The sequence below is a fragment of the Haematobia irritans genome, chromosome 1 (assembly GCF_050003625.1).
Source record: "Haematobia irritans isolate KBUSLIRL chromosome 1, ASM5000362v1, whole genome shotgun sequence".
Classification (NCBI taxonomy): domain Eukaryota; kingdom Metazoa; phylum Arthropoda; class Insecta; order Diptera; family Muscidae; genus Haematobia; species Haematobia irritans.
Genome location: NC_134397.1, coordinates 120059758 through 120080306, shown reverse-complemented (window position 1 = coordinate 120080306; position 20549 = coordinate 120059758). Strand labels below are relative to the sequence as shown.

At 32.1% G+C, this 20549-nt stretch overlaps 1 long non-coding RNA gene across 1 annotated transcript; it reads left to right on the top strand.

Moving 5' to 3' along the window:
- Positions 1-9761: 9761 nt before the first annotated feature.
- Positions 9762-10915, top strand: LOC142241623 (uncharacterized). The gene is made up of 5 exons (XR_012723734.1): positions 9762-9837; positions 10009-10072; positions 10469-10534; positions 10664-10739; positions 10834-10915. It is a non-coding gene; the product is annotated as an uncharacterized LOC142241623 (long non-coding RNA).
- The last annotated feature ends 9634 nt before the right edge of the window (positions 10916-20549 follow it).

Below are 20549 nucleotides of genomic sequence, written 5' to 3'. Positions count from 1 at the left end.
TAAGATTTTAATTGGAAAAATGTTCGTGAAATTTTTTTCTGTGTAGGGTGGGGTATATTAACTTTCTCATTCCGTTTGTGACACATCGAAATATTGCTCTAAGACCACATAAAGTATATATATTCTGGGTCGTCGGTCGGACATTCTGAGTCGATCTAAGCATGTCCATCCGCCTATTCAAATCACGCTAAGTTCCGAACGAAACAAGCTCTCGACTTGAAACTTGGTATAAGTAGTTGTTATTGATGTAGGCCGGATGGTATTACAAATGGGCCATATTGGACAATTTTACGTATAGCCCCTATATAAACTAGAGGTGTGCACGTGAGTAATAGTTTACTCATGCTCACGCACACTCACGACAAGAAAATTTGTACTCACGCACACTCACGCACACTCACGCACACTCACGCACACTCACGCACGAAAACGTCGTGACTCACGAAAAATACCGTGACTCACGAAAAATACCGTGACTCACGAAAAATATCGTGACTCAAGATTAATTCTATGATTAATTTACCTTACCGAAGTGTCTGAAAACATGAGCATTATTAAAATCGAGACTGTTATTAAACTATTAACATCCCAGGTGTCACTAGAATTGTAATTGAATTTAACTCTTAAGCATTTTATGTTGGTGAGCAGGAATATTTTCGTGAGTGTAATTCGTTACTCACGCACACTCACGCAGGACATTTTGGTTTGTTAATCACGCTCACGCATACTCACGCTGTTGTCATGAGCGTGACTCACGACGAGCCTCTTGAAGGAGCAAAATTCAATCGATCCGGTTGAAATTTGGTACGTGGTGTAATTATATAGTATCTAACAACCATGCAAAGTTGTTCCATATCGGTCCATACGTATATATAGCCCCCATATAACCCAACCACCTGATTTCGCTTGCGTAGCCTCTTGGAGGAGCAAATTCCATAAGCTTCAATTGAAATTTTGTATTTTGTGTTAGTATATGGACACTAACAACCATGCAAAAATTAGTCAATATCAGTCTATAATTATATATAGTCCCCATATAAACCGATCCCCCGTTTGATCTCCGGAGCCTCTTGGAGGAGCAAAATTCATCCGTTTCGGTTGAAATTTGGTACATTGTGCTAGTAACAGGTTGGCTGACAAGTCCCCGGTCTGACACACAGATGGCGTCGCTAGTATTAAAACGTAAAAAAATCCACAAAATGATTTTGAATGACCGTAAAATGAAGTTGATCGAGATTGCAGAGGCCTTAAAGATATCAAAGGAAGTGTTGGTCATATCATTCATCAATATTTGATATGCGGAAGCTCTGTGCAAAATGGGTGCCGCGCGAGCTCACATTTGACCAAAAACAATAACGTGTTGATGATTCTGAGCGGTATTTGCAGCTGTTAACTCGTAATACACCCGAGTTTTTCCGTCGATATGTGACAATGGATGAAATATGGCTCCATCACTACACTCCTGAGTCCAATCGACAGTCGGCTGAGTGGACAGCGACCGGTGAACCGTCTCCGAAGCGTGGAAAGACTCAAAAGTCCGCTGGCAAAGTAATGGCCTCTGTTTTTTGGGATGCGCATGGAATAATTTTTATCGATTATCTTGAGAAGGGAAAAACCATCAACAGTGACTATTATATGGCGTTATTGGAGCGTTTGAAAGTCAAAATCGCGGCAAAACGGCCCCATATGAAGAAGAAAAAAGTGTTGTTCCACCAAGACAACGCACCGTGCCACAAGTCATTGAGAACGATGGCAAAAATTCATGAATTGAGCTTCGAATTGCTTCCCCACCCACCGTATTCTCCAGATCTGGCCCCCAGCGACTTTTTCTTGTCCTCAGACCTCAAAAGGATGCTCGCAGGGAAAAAATTTGGCTGCAATGAAGATGTGATCGCCGAAACTGAGGCCTATTTTGAGGCAAAACCGAAGGATTACTACCAAAATGGTATCAAAAAATTGGAAGGTCGTTATAATCGTTGTATCGCTCTTGTAGGGAACTATGTTGAATAGTAAAAACGAATTTTGACAAAAAAATGTGTTTCTTTGTTAGACCAGGGACTTATCAGCCAACCTTTTATATGCCGCTAACAACCATGCCAAACCTGGTCCATATCGGTCTATCGTTATATATAGCCCCCAGATAAACTGAACTCCAATCACACAAAAATTGGTTCATATCGGTTCATAATTGTATATAGCCCCCATATACAGCGATCCCCATATTTCAATTCTTGCACTCTAATTACCACGCAAAAGTTAATATAGGTTCTTAATTATTTTTAGACTTCCCAATATATATATCTCTAAAGAACTGAATTATATACGTATTTAGTCTACTTTTTATCTAATATATACCACATATAGACTAACTTTAGAATACGATGTTAAGAAGTGTTAAGATACCTTGCCATCGGTGTGTATTACCACACCCCAAGTAATTCAATTGTGGATGACAGTCTTTAGTAGAAGTTTCTACGCAATCCATGGTGAAGGGTACATAAGATTCGGCCTGGTCGAACTTACGGTCGTATATACTTGTTTTTTTTTTTTTTTTTATAAGTTCTTACATTATATTCAGTATAATAATTCGAAATTAAATGAAGAGAAAAAGCAGAAAAACTCTTTAAGATTATTTTCTATATTTGTAAATATGAAATCTTTATTAGTTCCAAAATGTATCCTTTTAGTTATAGGAGCTAGAAACTGCAATACTAACACGCTATCGGTAACTATTAATTAAAATCAGAATTATCGGGTATTTGCATACATTGGTTGGATGCTTTGTGTCCAATAAACACGCAGGATTGTAGATATACTATGTTAGAACATAATTATTAATTATATCCGTTTCCGTTTATCACCATGGTTTTGTCGGTGTGTGCTAATGCAATGTACACACAATACTCATACAGAGGCTGGTGATGCATGTGTATGTGTAGAAAAGTGTGGAATATGTGTTTTGGTCACACTGAAAAAACAGTGAACCCTTTTCCATTGCAAAATGAACTAAACTGTAGTAATATTGACCATGATTTAGCCCTTAAGATTTTTCTCAACTTGTCTAGTTTATAATTTTCTTAAATTTTAGTTCATCTATAACATTGTATTTTAGATCATTTTTACAACACCATAAGATTTATATACCCCTACCAAGTTAAAAAGTCAGTATTATTTTGGTTTACTTGCTTATTTTGTGGGAAACCCGATAATAAAAATTGGTTAACAGTCTCTTTAAAATGTCGACGACTAAACTATTTTTAAATCAATCATTCCACAGTACAGAGAAATTAAATAATTAAAGAAACAACAAACCGTTTTACTATTATGAAAATTTTCGTACATTAAAATTAAACTTTCTTTAAGCAAAAGTACTTTATTATAAAAACTTATGATGAAAGTTCTTAATACAATGTTTTTTTGTGAATAAAAAACATGACCACGTGGAACAGAGTGTAGTTCATTTGAACCCGCTGTTTGGACATTTTGACTTATCCTTTTTTTATTCATCGTAGGTAATTTTTTCACATATCTTGCTGAAAAAAATGGAAACAATAATGAAAATTGTTAAAAATTAACACCATGTAATGAGATATAATTTTTACTTCTTCATTTTAGCTTGTAACTTACCATATTTGGGGGCATTTTTTCAAATTGTGTAAGGAATTCAACATTTCTTTGGAAAACGTATCTCATAAAATTTGTACCTGAAACAATTAGAGAAATAATGAAGTATTCTAAATAACTTATAAAACTGTGTTGTTATCGATGTGAAGGATATAATAAAATAAATATTCTAGTTGAAAGAAAGCCAAAGTTTTAATATAAAACTTACCAATTCTCTATTAAATTGTACGCTGAGGGGAAATATAAAAAGTTGTCCAAATTTATTTGGGTTACTCTGAAATTAAATATTTATTTTTTACATTAAATAAAATTATTAAATAATTTTTCAAAAAATCTAATGAAAAAAATAATAATAAGCATAAAAAACCAAATATTCTTGATAACCCTAGATAGTCATCATTCGTCAAAATGACGACACGTGATTTCATTTTCGATTTAAAATGCATTTTAGTTTATTGGGAAATGGTAAATTTAAGTTATACTAATTCGACCGTTTTATGAATTTTTGTTTTATACTACTTAAAACTAAATTGAATAAGAAAATAAATTCAAGTTTGGTTCACTTTTTCGCTCACGATGAAAATTATAACGTCTTGAAATCAGCCGTAGTCAAAATGACGAAGGATGACGTTAATGTACAAAAAATAAGGATGACTGTCCAAGGTTAAAAGAAAGTTAAAGAATCCTTACCAATTCACTATTAAATTACAGGCAAAGGAGTACTAAAAAATTCTCCAAATTTATAAGGGGTTATTCTGAAATTAAATATTTGTTTTTACAGGTCACAAAAACTTAAATATTCTAGTTGAAATAAAGCCAATTTTTAAAAGAAAACTTACCAATTCTCTATTTTTTAAATTTGTTCGAATCCATCTGGAGTTGCTCTGAAATTAAATACTGTTTTTACAACAAAGAAAAACATTAAACTGGTTTTCAAAAAAATTAATTAACAAATAATAATATACATAAAAATATTCTTTTTAAAAGAAAGTCATATTAAAAAAATACTTACCAATTTATGAATAAACTATACGCTGAGATATAACAAAAATTTTCCAAATTTATTGAATATTAATTTTTTACATAGAATAATAAACATTTCAATACACTTTCAATTTCAACATATCTTCCTAAATATTCGTAATAACTTTTTTCTAAACTACCCAAAAAATATTACTAACCTTCATTTAAAAGGTTTAATAAACAAACACCAATATATGTCTCAAAAATCCAAAATATTCCATGCCTTTATATTCCCTTGTTGCATACCTACTTAAAAGATGCAACAGCCCACGCCAACGCCAACTATACAACTGAAGCATGCCAAACAAAACCAAGCAAAGCCAAAACATTCCTACAACAACAAAAACACACGTGCCTTTATTGAAAACAACACCTCATCCAACCAAATAAACCATCCACGAATAACAAACACACACACAAACCACAAAATGAACAAAAATAAAAACAACCCCACGCTCATGTATACACAACAAAACTCAAGTAACATCATCTTTACATTAATCACATTCCACTATTCCGATAAAGATCTCTGTACTATGCATTAGTTCATCGCATCTGCTGACAATTTACTCTAAGAATAATATTCGTAAAGGCACACCAGTTTATGAACGATGAAACGTTTAACTTAAAATTTGCAAAATTTTCATGAAATGTTATCTACCATTTTTGACGAAAATGTCTATAAATTTAATTACATGTGAACTAAAAATATTTCATTGAGTAATTTTTTACCAACAATTATTAACTATAGGAATTGTCAGTAAGAAATTGCTATCCACTTTTAAGTTCATTTTTCGTAAAAAAATATTTTCTCATACAAAAAAATCTTATAGTAAATTGCACTTATTATTTAGAAAATACTTTACATTTCACAAGTAGTTTTATAGCATGACAAACGAATTTTTAACTACCAGTTAAGAAATTTTTTAAGGAAATTTCCATCGTATTTTGTAGGCCATGAACTAAACGATTGCTACTTAGAATTTGTAAAATTTCCTTTGGAGTAGTTAATTTTCGTTGAAGATACGAAAAATGAACTAAAATTCTGGAAAATTCTTGTAATAAATTATTGTAAAAATCTTCTTAAATTTACGAGACACTTTTTTTTCTGTGCAGGATACCAAATTAAAGCCTGTATTTACGATTGTGTCTGTGGATATGTAATTGGCCATCTGCTAATATCGGTGTTAACGAAATAAATCTGTGTTTACACACACCAAACAATTTCCTTAACACACACATAGATAAGAACAAACAAATCCTTCTACGAATTTGGTTTATAGAATGTAGATTTTATTGTGGTATGGAAAATTGCTGGTGTCTATTATACTCAAATATCATCAATTCTTTAAAATAAAATTAATTTAACTAAAGACAAACAAGTAAAAGCTATATTATACCCTTCAAGACTTTGTAGACCAAATTGTTATCAAGTCCTTTGAATTAGTTAAGAGCTATATAAAGTTCTAGACATCCATATATTTAAGTATGAACCGATTTCGACAAAAGTTTTTATACTTCTACAAAATTTTTGGACATAAAATTTAAATCAGCTAACGCCGATTTGATTGAAGCGTGTGCCATAACAGGTTGTAGGATATAGCTACAATATGGCCAAATCATCTACTATGGCTATTCTGTCCATACTGTGTATAAATCGGAAGAACATATATATGGCTTTATTTAAATCGGAATCATTTTGGATTAAATTCGATGCACTTAAATAAAAAGATAAATACCGTTGAAAATGGTTGTAAGATATGAAATTTCCTACCTTATTTTTTATAGATTTTATGTTTAGTTTTTTTGGTCATGTATTTATTTTTTTTTATTATATTTCTTTTATTTATGTTTTTTTTGTTATAAAATCCTTTGTTATCTTTAAATTACTCTTTTTTATATTTATTTATTTCGTTTAATTATTTTAAATTATATATTTTGTTTTGTATAAAAATTCTGTAACTTAGTACAGTATATAAGTTCACCCTTTTTGTACTATTATGCCAATAAATATAAAAAATAATAAAAAAACATAAAATTCCCCCAAATCAGGTACATACATATGTGAGGTATATTTACATTTTAAGCGATTTGAAACAAATTTGGCACATTGTTAATTATAATTTGGCTGAATTGTTAAATCTGCTTTCAGTACAAAATTTCATATTTTGGCTTTCGATGGTCATATGAATCTAAGTCGTGCGAATGAGTATATGAGAGAGATATTTAGATCTGGACCAATTTCAGTTATAGTTGGCATGCTTGTCGATACACTTTGTGCAAAATTTGAAGATGAAACTCTGGCATCTGTGGCCAAATTAATCCATATCAGGCGAATGATATATGTAAGGGAGCTATATCAAAATCTGAACCGATTTCACGTATAAAATGTAAATCGGACGAAAGATATATATGGGAGCTGTATCTAAATCTGAACCGATTTCAACTAAATATCGTACCGTTGGCTGCTCTATCATATGTAGTTTTGGTGCAAAATTTAAAGAACATCAGGGTTAAACTCTGCACTCAAAAAAAGTGGACCCTCTATTTCACCAAAGCCAATTTATTTTAGTTCATGGAAAAAGTTTCGTTTAATGTAATAATTTTTTGCGTACGTTAGTTAAATGAATCAAAAAACGGAAAAAAATTATACACTAATGAAGCATAAAGATTTACTAAGTGTGTACCAAATATCAGAATAAATTCAGACAGTTCACTAAACCCAAAAGTGAACCACGCTCAAAATAAACCCGGCCAACTGCACTCAAATTATGATTTGACGGTGGAAAAGGAAAAGAGTTTGGGTTTAGTGAACTGCCTGAATTGATTGTGATAATTGGTTTTGCTGCAAGTAGAGGATGCTGATGAGGAATGTGGTAATTCCGAAACGTGCGTCCATCCAACCATCTTGCAGTCTTTAGGGCTTTGCCCAAATAAATTTGACAAACATTATTTTCCTCTGTTGGTTAAGCTACACTTGTAGTTTAGTCAATGCATGGTTTTAAGCTGAAATCAAAAACGACAACAATGATTAAAGAAAAAAAAAAAAAACAACAATAACAAAACAAAACGAGTAAACTTTTACATAATTTAACTTTACTATTTTTGTTTTGGATTTTCCTTTCGTCCTAATTCTTAACCATCCGATGAGTGAGAAGGTCCCCCGATGAGTGGGAAGGACCTTTTTCCTTTTCAAACTGAAATTACTCCTACTTCGGCCACTACAACCCACCCCCAAAGTTACTCTCATTTTGTTGCGCATCTTTTGGAAAAAAAATCAAGCCGATCGGATCATTACTTTAGGAGTTATTAAGGTTTTAGTGAGAATAGTACGCGTGTGAATAGGTCCGTATGGACCTTGTACTAAATTTCGCTAATAAATGCATGTTTTTGGGCATCATTATTATAATTTTTTTTCAACACATAATTTACTTGTTCTGAACACAAAGACCTAAACTCAAAGACATTAGGGATGATGATAAAAACAAACAATTCTAAAAAAATTCTAAGAACAAAAATACACATTCCAAATTCGAAGAACAAAAATACACACATATGTTTTTTAGTCGTCATTGAGAGAGCCATAGATAAGATATGTAATAGATGACCCATCGCTCTCCGGCCTGAAAATGTTGAAGGAAACCAAATGAATTCTCTGACAATTCGTTTTGTGTTTTTCGTAAAGAGAAAATTTGCTCAAAATTAAATATTGTATTTTCGCGGTTTTGGTCGGAATTTTTTGTGCAAATTTAAACTTTTGAATATTTAATTTAATTATAAATCAGCTGGTGTACCAAAAATGTTCAAATTGTGGATCAAATAGGAAAATTGTAAAAACGTATCTCAAAGAGAATTTGGAATTCCCCCTATTTTATTCGTTCTTCATTTTGGGAACTGTCAAACCGCGTTTGACACCGATGGGTCATCTATTACTTGGTTATCTACACAGAAAAAAAAGTGTCTCGTAAAATTAAGAAGATTTTTACAATAATTTATTACAAGAATTTTCCAGAATTTTAGTTCATTTTTCGTATCTTGAACGAAAATTAACTACTCGAAAGGAAATTTTACAAATTCTAAGTAGCAATCGTTTAGTTCATAGCCTACAAAATACGATGGAAATTTCCTTAAAAAATTTCTTAACTGGTAGTTAAAAATTCGTTTGTCATGCTATAAAACTACTTGTGAAATGTAAAGTATTTTCTAAATAATAAGTACAATTTACTATAAGATTTTTTTGTATGAGAAAATATTTTTTTTACGAAAAATGAACTTGAAAGTGGATAGCAATTTCTTACTGACTATTCCTATAGTTAATAATTGTTGGTAAAAAATTACACAATGAAATATTTTTAGTTCACATGTAATTAAATTTATAGACATTTTCGTCAAAAATGGTAGATAACATTTCATGACAATTTTGCAAATTTTAAGTTAAACGTGGTGTGCCTTTACGAATATTATTCTTAGAGTAAATTGTCAGCAGATGCGATGAACTAATGCATAGTACAGAAATCTTTATCGGAATAGTGGAATGTGATTAATGTAAAGATGATGTTACTTGAGTTTTGTTGTGTATACATGAGCGTGGGGTTGTTTTTATTTTGTTCATTTAGTGGCTTGTGTGTGTGTTTGTTATTCGTTGATGGTTTTTGGCTGGATGAGGTGTTGTTTTCAATAAAGGCACATGTGTTTTTGTTGTTGTAGGAATGTTTTGGCTTTGCTTGGTTTTGTTTGGCATGCTTCAGTTGTATAGTTGGCGTTGGCGTGGGTTGTTGCATCTTTTGCAGGTATGCAACAAGGGAATATAAAGGCATGGAATATTTTGGATTTTTGAGTCATATATTGGTGTTTGTTTATTAAACCTTTTAAATGAAAGTTATTAATATTTTGTCGGTAGTTTAGAAAAAAGTTATTAAGAATATTTAGTAAAATATGTTGAAATTGAAAGTGTATTGAAATTTTCATTATTCAATGTAAAAAATTAATATTCAATTCCAGATGAATTTGGAAATTTTTTGTAATATCTCAGCGTATAGTTTATTCATAAATTGGTAAGTATTTTTTTAATATGGCTTTCTTTTTTTTTTTTTTGACACCAGTTTAATGTTTTTCTTTGTTGTAAAAGCGATATTTAATTTCAGAGCAACTCCAGACGGATTAAAACAAATTTAAAAAGGTAGAGAATTGGTAAGTTTTCTTTTAAAAGTTGGCTTTCTTTCAACTAGAATATTTACGTTTTTATGACCTTTTTATCATCAAAATTACAAGTTTTTAATACCTTATTTTAGTATTTCTTTAATTAATTTTTTTGGAAACTAATGTAATATTTTTAATGTAAAAATAAATATTTAATTTCAGAATAACCCCTTAAAATTTTGACAAATTTTTAGTACTCCTTTGCCTGTAATTTAATAGTGAATTGGTAAGTTTTCTTTAACTTTCTTTTAACCCTGGACAGCCATCCTTATTTTTTGTACATTAACGTCATCCTTCGTCATTTTGACTACGGCTGATTTCAAGACGATATAATTTTCATCGTGAGCGAAAAAGTGAACCAAACTTGAATTTATTTTCTTATTCAATTTGGTTTTAAGTAGTATAAAACAAAAATTCATAAAACGGTCGAATTAGTATAACTTAAATTTACCATTTCCCAATAGACTAAAATGCATTTTAAATCGAAAATGAACTTACGTGTCGTCATTTTGATGACTGTCTAGGAATATCAAGAATATTTGGTTTTTCATGCATATTATTATTTTTTTCATTAGATTTTTTGAAAAGTTATTTAATAATTTTATTTAATATTTAATTTCAGAGTAACCCAAATAAATTTGGACAACTTTTTATATTTCCACTCAGCGTACAATTTAATAGAGAATTGGTAAGTTTTATATTAAAACTTTGGCTTTCTTTCAACTAGAATATTTATTTTATTATATCTTTCACATCGATAACAACACAGTTTTATGAGTTTATTTAGAATACTTCATTATTTCTCTAATTGTTTCAGGTACAAATTTTATGAGATACGTTTTCCAAAGAAAAGTTGAATTCCTTACACCATTTGATAAAATGCCCCAAATATGGTAAGTTACAAGCTAAAATGAAGAATTAAAAATTATATTTCATTACATGGTATTAATTTTTAACAATTTTCATTATTGTTTCCATTTTTTCCAGCAAGATATGTGAAAAAATTACCTACGATGAATAAAAAAAGGATAAGTCAAAATGTCCAAACAGCGGGTTCAAATGAACTACTCTGTTTTCCAAGTGGTCATAATTTTTATTCACAAAAAACATTGTATTAAGAACTTTCATCATAAGTTTTTGTAATAAAGTACTTTTGCTTAAAGATAGTTTAATTTTAATGTATGAAAATTCTCATAATAGTAAAACGGTTTGTTGTTCCTTTAATTATTTAATTTCTCTATACTGTGGAATGATTGATTTAAAAATAGTCTAGTCGTCGACATTTTAAAGAGACTGTTAACCAATTTTTATTATCGGGTTTCCCACAAAATAAGCAAGTAAACCAAAATAATACTGACTTTTTAACTTGGTAGGTGTATATAAATCTTATGGTGTTGTAAAAATGAACTAAACTACAATGTTATAGATGAACTAAAATTTAAGAAAATTATAAACTAGACAAGTTGAAAAAAATCTTAAGGGCTAAATCATGGTCAATATTACTACAGTTTAGTTCATTTTGCAATGGAAAAGGGTTCACTGTTTTTTCAGTGTATGGAGAGAGCAACAAAAGTACATGTGCGCCGAATGTATGTGTTTGTTGTTTTTTTATGATTATTTTTTCTCACACATACATTCTCAACTTTATTTCTGCGCATCAGTGAAGTAATCCCTAAATGTCTTTGAGTAGACGTACGAAAGAGTATAAAATAAGTTGTAGTTTCGTAAACCAAATCAGTCAAAGTTTAGACAGCGAAGAGTAAAATCGTGTGTGAAAAGTCAGATGCCGCGTTGAAGAGTCAGATGCCGAAACTGAAGGATACGTCGAGCTAAATGAAGATACTGATGAAGAGGAAGAAAATGATGGACAAGAATAAAATATATATTTATTTGTTTTTTATTTTTCTTTTCATTTCAGGTATTACCAAAGACCGATGGAAGGCAATGCACCGTCGTTGGGTGTTTATGGGTGTCTTGTCACAATCTGAGCAGAAATGTCTAATATTAGGAGCTATAGTTTATTTTGCACCAAAAGAGTTAGTATGGCACTAATATTGAGTTCATTATTAAAAAAGTCTAAATACGATCAGCTAGTACATCAAATTTTTAAATTTTAATAACATAGGTTAATAAATAAGAGTATTATGGCCAAATATGACAAAATCGAGCGATGCATATATATGGGACCTCTATCTAAATCTGAACCAATTTGTATAATGTTTTGCAGGTATGATTGACACCACAGAAGGTCACTTTGTATTTGAGTACGATCAGTTAATAAATGAGGCCAAAAATAAGGTTATTGGGGCAAATTTTTTAAATTCGGCCGATACATATATATGGGAGCTAATCTGAACCGATTTCGATGAAATTTCGCACATACAGTTAGAGCTGTAGAAGATTACATTTAGCCAACTTTGAGCACTATCGGTTGATAAATAAGGGTTTTACGGCCAAATTTGGCAAAATCGGACGATACATACATATGGGAGCTATATCTAAATCTGAACCGATTTCGATTATTTTTGGCACATATTGTCAGTACCATAAAAGATTAGAGTAAGCCAAGTTTGAGTAAGATCGCTTAATAAATAAGGTTTTTATGGCCAAATTTGGGAAAATCGGGCGATACATATATATGGGAGCTATATCTAAATCTGAACCGATTTCGAAGAAATTTTGCAGACTTAAAGGGCGATGAAAAAGTTTACTATGTGCAAAATTTGATGATGATCGGTTTTTAAAAAAGCGCAACGTGACTCCATTTGTCGAAATCGGGCGATACATATATATGGGAGCTATATCTAAATTTGATCCGATTTCTTCCAAATTCAATAGCGTTCGTCCTTGTGCCCAAAAAACACCCTGTACCAAATTTCATCCAAATCGGTTAATAAGTGCGACCGGAATCCTGTGAACAACAAATACATGGACAGACGGACGGACGGACACCAAGCGCTAGATCGACTCAGGAGGTGATTCTGAGTCGATCGGTATATATTTTATGGGGTCTAAAATCAATATTTCTGGTAGGCACATTTTTTGGCCGATCAAACTTATTATACCCTGACCACTATGTGGTTTAGGGTATAAAAATTAAAAAATTGAAATAATTTTTTTTGTATGTAGAATTTAGTTATAAACAATAAAAACAAAACAAAAAATCATAAAAAAAATTCCGTAGGGACCTTTTCACACGGCCGTGAAGTTCAGAACTGTCACTCATCGGAGGGTAAATTGTGCATACACAAAACGTCAATACTTCTAAGTCCACTTATTAAAAAAAAACTCATTAAAGTCGAACCTGCAACGAGTATAATTTTATAAAATTTTATTTTACATACAAATTTATAAACATGACCAATTAAAGCGAAGTTAATATAGTTTTATTCCATCAACTTTTTCAATAATCTTCCGATAACCAAGGCGACTCAAACTTAACTAAGAAAACAAAATGCAGTAAAGATACACGTTACCTTGAAAATTTATGAAACAATTTTATTAAAAAAATAATTAATAATTAAAAAAGTATTTATGAAAAATACATTATCCAAACGTATCTATTTTATGGAAGAGTCCATAATATTTAAAAAAAAGGTAAACATTTATGTACAAATACATATTTTATTTTTTGTGTACATGGGCTTTAACTGCCAGTTGACAGAAACTGCCAGTTGCAAAGTAAATTGCAAATACCTTCTCTCCGTAATATTTGAACTGAAAAGAAGTTCTTAAAAGTTTGTTCGCTAACGGAGCTTCATGAAAATAGGGGCTATACGTAGATAATTGACGGAGTCTTCAAGAAACAAATGTAGAAATGAAACCAAGTTTATTTAAGTTTTCTGACGATGTAATTAAAACAAATTAGATGACTCAACTAAATTTTTAATTAAAACAACAATAAATTGTAAAAACTATTTTTTTATTGAATGAATTAAGTTTTAATTGACGTTGGTGATTGATACTATTATTGTTGTGATTAAGGTAATTTCAATTAAAAATTAATTGGATCAACTAATTTTGTAATTTAAAACAAAAAAACTATCATCTTAAAGTGATGCATGGTGGTTAGGTTAGGTTAGGTGGCAGCCCGATATATCAGGCTGACTTAGACTATTCAGTCAATTGTGATACCACATTGGTGAACTTCTCTCTTATCACTGAGTGCTGCCCGATTCCATGTTAAGGTCAATGACAAGGGACCTCCTTTTTATAGCCGAGTCCGAACGGCGTTCCACATAGTAGTGAAACCACTTAGAGATGCTTTGAAACCCTCAGAAATGTCACCAGCATTACTGAGGTGGGATAATCCACCGCTGAAAAACTTTTTGGTGTTGGGTCGAAGGGTTGGCCTGTCACAAACTGTGACTTTTGCGACATACATTTGAGACGTTATAATACGTATGTCGCAAAAGTCGTAAACCTACTGTAGAAAACCTAATTTTGAATAGAAGAAATTCTGCACATTTTTTTAATTTAGTTTGACAGCATTCGCTATGAGTTTCTGCAGAAATTCGTCAAAGTTTTCCCACTTTCCCACGGTCAAGCCTATTTTGTTAGGTGGTATCGAAATTCCCGTTGGTCAGTGTGCAAAATTACTTGGGGTTATATTGGACTTAAAGAGACTTAACTTAAAGCTAAGAAAGGACCAGAAAAGCCACGATTAGCATGTACTCGTGTAAAAGGCAATAGGAAAAATGTGCGGACTAAAACCGAAAATTGTGAACATTTCTAAGAATTGAAACTTCTTCGCACATACCATCGTCTTAGATATCATCGAATTCGCTGCCTAGCTGACTTGACTAAAGTATTTTGAGTTTGCCACTTTTGTTACTTTTTCTACATTTGCGACCCGAATTTGACGTTTACGACGTTTACAACTTTGCGACAGTCGCAAACCTAAAAAAGTTTGATACAGACCATCTCTGACCAGGGTGGTGCAATGGTTAGCATGCCCGGTTGTTAAGAGCATACATTAATAAAGCTCATGTATTAATAAAACACATTTATTTATTGTTTGTTATATACTTTTTGAGAATTTTGTGTGCTGATAAATTACAATGTCCAGCCTAAATCACATTTCTTTGAATTAGTTACTTCTCACCAAATTTATAATTATAAATTTGCCACAAACTTTGAAGATGCAATACTTCATTGTAATATTGACATAATTTATTTGTTATTGCATAAATCTCTCTTAAATCCATCTACGATTTATGTTTCTCACAATATTCAAAGCTGCAAACGAAATGCAATGCCATCATAGCCCTCATTGCTATCCATGTGTGCAAATGATTACAGTGCAGTACAGTCGCTCTATTCAAATTTGTCTTGTGGTGTAAGCCAATCATCATTGTTGCGTTTGCTTAATGCATTTGCATTAAGCCAACAATAATAATAAGAGATTTTCTTTAATTATCTTTTGGCTAACAATGTGGGTGGAGTATTAACTATTTAGTTATCACCATCTGATGTTGAAGTCTTGCTGCGTGTTGTACGACCAACATGAAATGGACTAAATATGTATTGATCAATAAGTTATTATCGTAATCATAGGGCTACAATACACGCAAACAAATAAATCTTTCCTCACACGCAAAATTGCAGACCAAGGTATTACACTGTTTGTAAGAAATCTATATTGTTTTTATGATGACATCTATTATAGGATGCAACAATGAGAGCAAATATCAGATAATATTTTTTTACTGTAACATTTGCCCGGACGGAAAATCGAACTACAGACTAACGGTTTTATAAGCTAACACACTATCCTGTGGGTCAAGAAGCTATTATGAGCCTTTTTTTATTACTGGATGCAACATTTGTATTAACATTATTGCACTATATGTAATTATGGACTGATATGGACCAATTATTGCATGGTTGTTAAAGGGCATATATACAGAAGAAAATATCCCCAAAATATTTCCAATTAAAAAGTTAATTGAAGTTGAAAATTTTTTCAATTAATAAATTAATTGATACAATCAACTTTTTAATCAAATTCGGAAGACTAATTCAGTTAAAAAAAGTGCTGATTTTTTTTTTAATTAAAAATGTATTTCAAACAATCATTTGTTAATCCAAATAAAAACTCTAAGCCAATTCAGAAAGTAATAAAAATAGTTACCTTTTTTAATTAATAAATTAATTGAGTTTTGCAATCAATATCAATTAAATTTTTAATTGAATCAATTAAAAAATTAATTGAAATTTGATGAAAAAAATCAATTAATTTTTTAATCAAGAATTTTTTCTATGCCCAATTAAAACAAAAAATTGATACTATCATTATCGTGATTGAAGACATTTCAATTAAAAAATTAATTGGATCACTTAATTTGGTGATTGAATCAGAAAAAAAAATTTGTGTGTACAAACACTACGTACTAAATTTCGATAAGATCGGATAAAATTTGCTTGTCCAGGAGGATCACGAAGTAAAATCTGGGGATCGGTTTGTATGGGTCCTATATATAATTATGGACGGACGGTCATACATTAACGTCATGTACACAATTTCAACCACACTGTTAGAAAAATACGTTTTTCATATGTTCCGATATAAACAAAAAGTGTTTCGGGCACAATTTTTAAACACAATATATTTAAGTGCAAACTTGTAATGTCCCTAAACTAACACTAAATGTTTGCGACACATATGTTAGAATATATTATGTTTGGGGCATGAATGTTTCATAAAAATAATATGTGTGAATGTAAACATATATAAATTTACAAATTTCGAGCTTGTGATAATTTATTCAAAGAAAGAGAGAGAGAGAGAGTATAGTGAAAGGAATAGAGATGGAAACCGGGAGGGTTGACGAAAGATATCAACATAACACAGCGAGAAAATCAAACAAGAGCAATTTCTGTGAAACCGCTTGTATGTTGTTTCGGAAAATTTGATATGATTAAGTCTAAATATTATTTAATTTGAATATTAGAATGAGTATTCGGAGTAAAGAGAATAGACATTCGGGACCAAGAGAATAGACATTTGAAAAAAAAACATGTGTTTTCGCCTTGAGAGCAGCATTTTATGTATGTGTGGACATGTGTTTTGTTTATCATTTTCGCATTATGGGCACAATTTTTTTCTTGATTCGTTAAAAGAAATCGGAACGTATGAGGAGTAAGTCAAAATATTCAGGCAAAGGAAATTAAAACAAGTATATACAGTACTAAGTTCGGCCGGGACGAATTTTAAATACCCACTACCATGAACCAAATATTAGGGTTTCCTTTGAAATTTCAGGAGGGCTTGAGGACTTGAGGACACTTCCCGAAGATAAAATTAAATATTTCACCTATGAGGACTATATCAGATTCTGGATTTATAAGAACCATTTTTGTTTGAGTTTTGGAGGAATCATTAACATCTCTAGTAAGTGTGCAAGAAAATTATAAAATAACGTCTTGATTTGAAATCTTAAATCTGTAGAAGTAAAATCTGGAAATTTTACATTGAGTTTCAAGCAATTTTCATGATCAGTGCGCCTTCTACACTCTCAAGAAGTGAAGTCGGTCTATATGGAGGCATTACCAAATGGACCGATAAAAACTTAATCCGATACACGTTTTTGTGAGCCTAAAATACCAGAATATTTACAATTTCAGGCAAATCAGATAAAAACTACGGTTTCTAGAAACCCAAGGAGTTTAATCGGGAGATCGTTCTTATGGGGGCTATACTAAAATATGGACCGATACTCACCGTTTTCGGCACACCTCTTTATGACCCGAAAATACCTCTAGATTTCCAACTTCAGGCAAATAGGATAAAAACATCGGATTCTTGAAACCCAAGAAGTGAAATCGGGAAATCGGTCTATATGGGGGCTATACCAAAATATGGACCGATACTCACCATTTTCAGCACACCTCTTTATGGTCCTAAAATTCATCTAGATTTGCAATTTCAGGCAAATTGGATGAAAACTACGGTTTCTATAAGCCCAAGACCCCAAATCGGGAGGTCGTTTTATATGGGGACCATACCAAAACATGGAACGATACTCACAATTTTTGGCACACGTATTTGTGGTCCTACAATACCTCTAGATTTCCAATTTCAGGTAAATTGAATAAAAACTGCGGTTTCTATAAGCCCAAGAAGTAAAATCGGGATATCGGTCTATATGGGGGCTATACCAAAATATGGACCGATATTCACAATTTTTGGCACACGTATTTGTGGTCTTACAATACCTCTAGATTTCCCATTTCAGGTAAATTGAATAAAAACTGCGGTTTCTATAAGCCCAAGAAGTAAAATCGGGAGATCGGTCTATATGGGGGCTATACCAAACCATGGACCTATACTCACCATTTTTGGCACACCACTTTATGGTCATAAAATAGCTCTAGATTTCAAATTTCAGGCAAATTGGATAAAAACTACGATTTCTATAAGCCCAAGACCCCAAATCGGGAGGTCGGTTTATATGGGGACTATGTCAAAACCTGGACCGATATATCCCATCTTTGAACTTGGCCTGCCTGCAGACAAAAGACGAGTTTGTGCAAAATTTCAGCACGATTGCTTCATTATTGAAGACTGTAGCGTGATTACAACAGACAGACAGACAGACGGACATCGTTATATCGCCTTAGAATTTCTCCCTGATCAAGAATATATATACTTTATATATATACTTTATAAACGGTGGTAAACATACAAAAATTACAAAGGGATCTTCATAAAAATAACGAAAGGGCACTGTACTCTTTTTAGAGTTGGGACAGTAAAATGAAAAAAGGAGGAAATAGTGAAAAATTAAACAGTAAAATGTATAAAAACAAAGTTTAGTTCGTCTTTATTAATAAGTAGTCCAAGAGGAGTTGACGGACTCCTTCAAATAAAAAACGTGCATGAAGTTTGAGTTTTGCAGCTAAAACAAAAGTTTATCTTTTTAAACCTTTCGATCCTAAAGTTGCCTGTGGGCAACTTCTTGTGTTTTGAGACTCACTGTCAGCGTTGTTTTTGTTGTTGTTCATAAAACTGTAACGGTACCGAAAGCTGCAAATGTTTTCTTCAAGTTGAATGAAAAATCAGCTAATTTGGTTGTCAAAAAGGGAGGAAGTCATAGATATCGACCTTCTTGGCAACATACTAATGGATTAGCAGGAATATTGGTGCTTTATAATACTTTGGTTTTTTACACCTCCAGTTAAATTGACATGGGTTCAAAACAAAACATTTTCGTGAGTCACGCGTGATTCACGCGAACGAAATCTCGTGAGTGAACGGGACTAAACAAAAAATGCGTGAGTAAAAATCAAATTGTATTCGTGATTGTGAGTGAGTAAAATTTCTCCGAAATCACGCTCCCGATAAAAATACACTTTCACGATCCAGCTCACGCTCACGATCAAACTCAGCTCAAGATAAAATTCACGTTCACGATAAAATTCATGTTCACTATAAAATTCACACTCACGGTAAAACAGAGACACAAAAAGTCTCAATCGCGAACAAATTCACGTTCACGATTAAATTCAAGCTCACCGATTTATTTAATCACGCTTAAGTTTTCAATAGCGTGAGTCCCGAGAAATTTCGAAAATTACGAGAATTTTATTGAGCCACGAAAATTGTCGTGTTCCGAAAAAATTCGTGAATCACGAGATTTGTCGTGAATTACGCAAATTGTGGTGAATCGTGCGAAAGCGTGAGGCATAAACGTTCTTCATGTGTGAGCGTGCGCGAGTATGACTTTTCATTTCGTGAATTGGCGTGAGCGTGAATTCCTGCCCACATGGCGTGCGTGAGTACAAATATTTCTTCGTGAATGTGTTTGAGCGTGAGTGAAATTCCACTCAGGCGCGCATCTAAGTATATATTTAATGTAAAATAACAAAAAACTTTAAAAAAATCCAACAAAACGTAATACGTCTATCATTACAAAACAAACTATTTTGTAGTCACAACTGCCCAAAGTTCCCACAGGCAACATTCTCTACCGCCTAAACGAATGGGCGTGGCGACCCGATATTTTGGCTAGACGCTTTTTAAATGACTTCAACATGATTAAAAGTAAGAAAAAAATTTTAGCGATACCTATAAAAATTCGGGGTCGAAAGGGTTAAAATGAATTATTGAAGAACAGTAGAAGGCACAACAGGGTCATTTTAGAGTGATAATGCCAACTTAACACAGGCCTTAAAGGTAAAAATGAAATTAAGTACAAAACACGATAAGTTTTAAATGCATTTAAAATGGTGTTAAATGCTAGTAAAAACTGTTCACGCCTAAATAAATTTATGCACCCTCAAAAAAAATCGCTTCTTTAACATATGTTCCAAACATATTTTGCAGGAAGCACATATATTATTGCATACTGCCGAAACATTAATATGTTTGTTTTATGTGAACATATTATATGTTTGGAAGCATTTTGAGCCAAAAATATTATATGCTTGGAATAATTTTTCCCAAACACGATTGTGCTCATTCCCTAACATACTCGTAATTTTCACTTCCACGAAATGTTGAAGAAATTATTCACTTTTATAAATTTTTTAAATTTTACCTTTCGCCTGCACGGAGAATCGAACCGAGGACCATACAGTTTGTAAGCCAACACACTATCCACTGGGCTACGTAGCTGTTATAGTCACCAGTAGATAATTATCGTTTTAAGTTACATTTATATAGCATAGTTTGCAGCGCCCAGGAGCCCATGCAAACATAA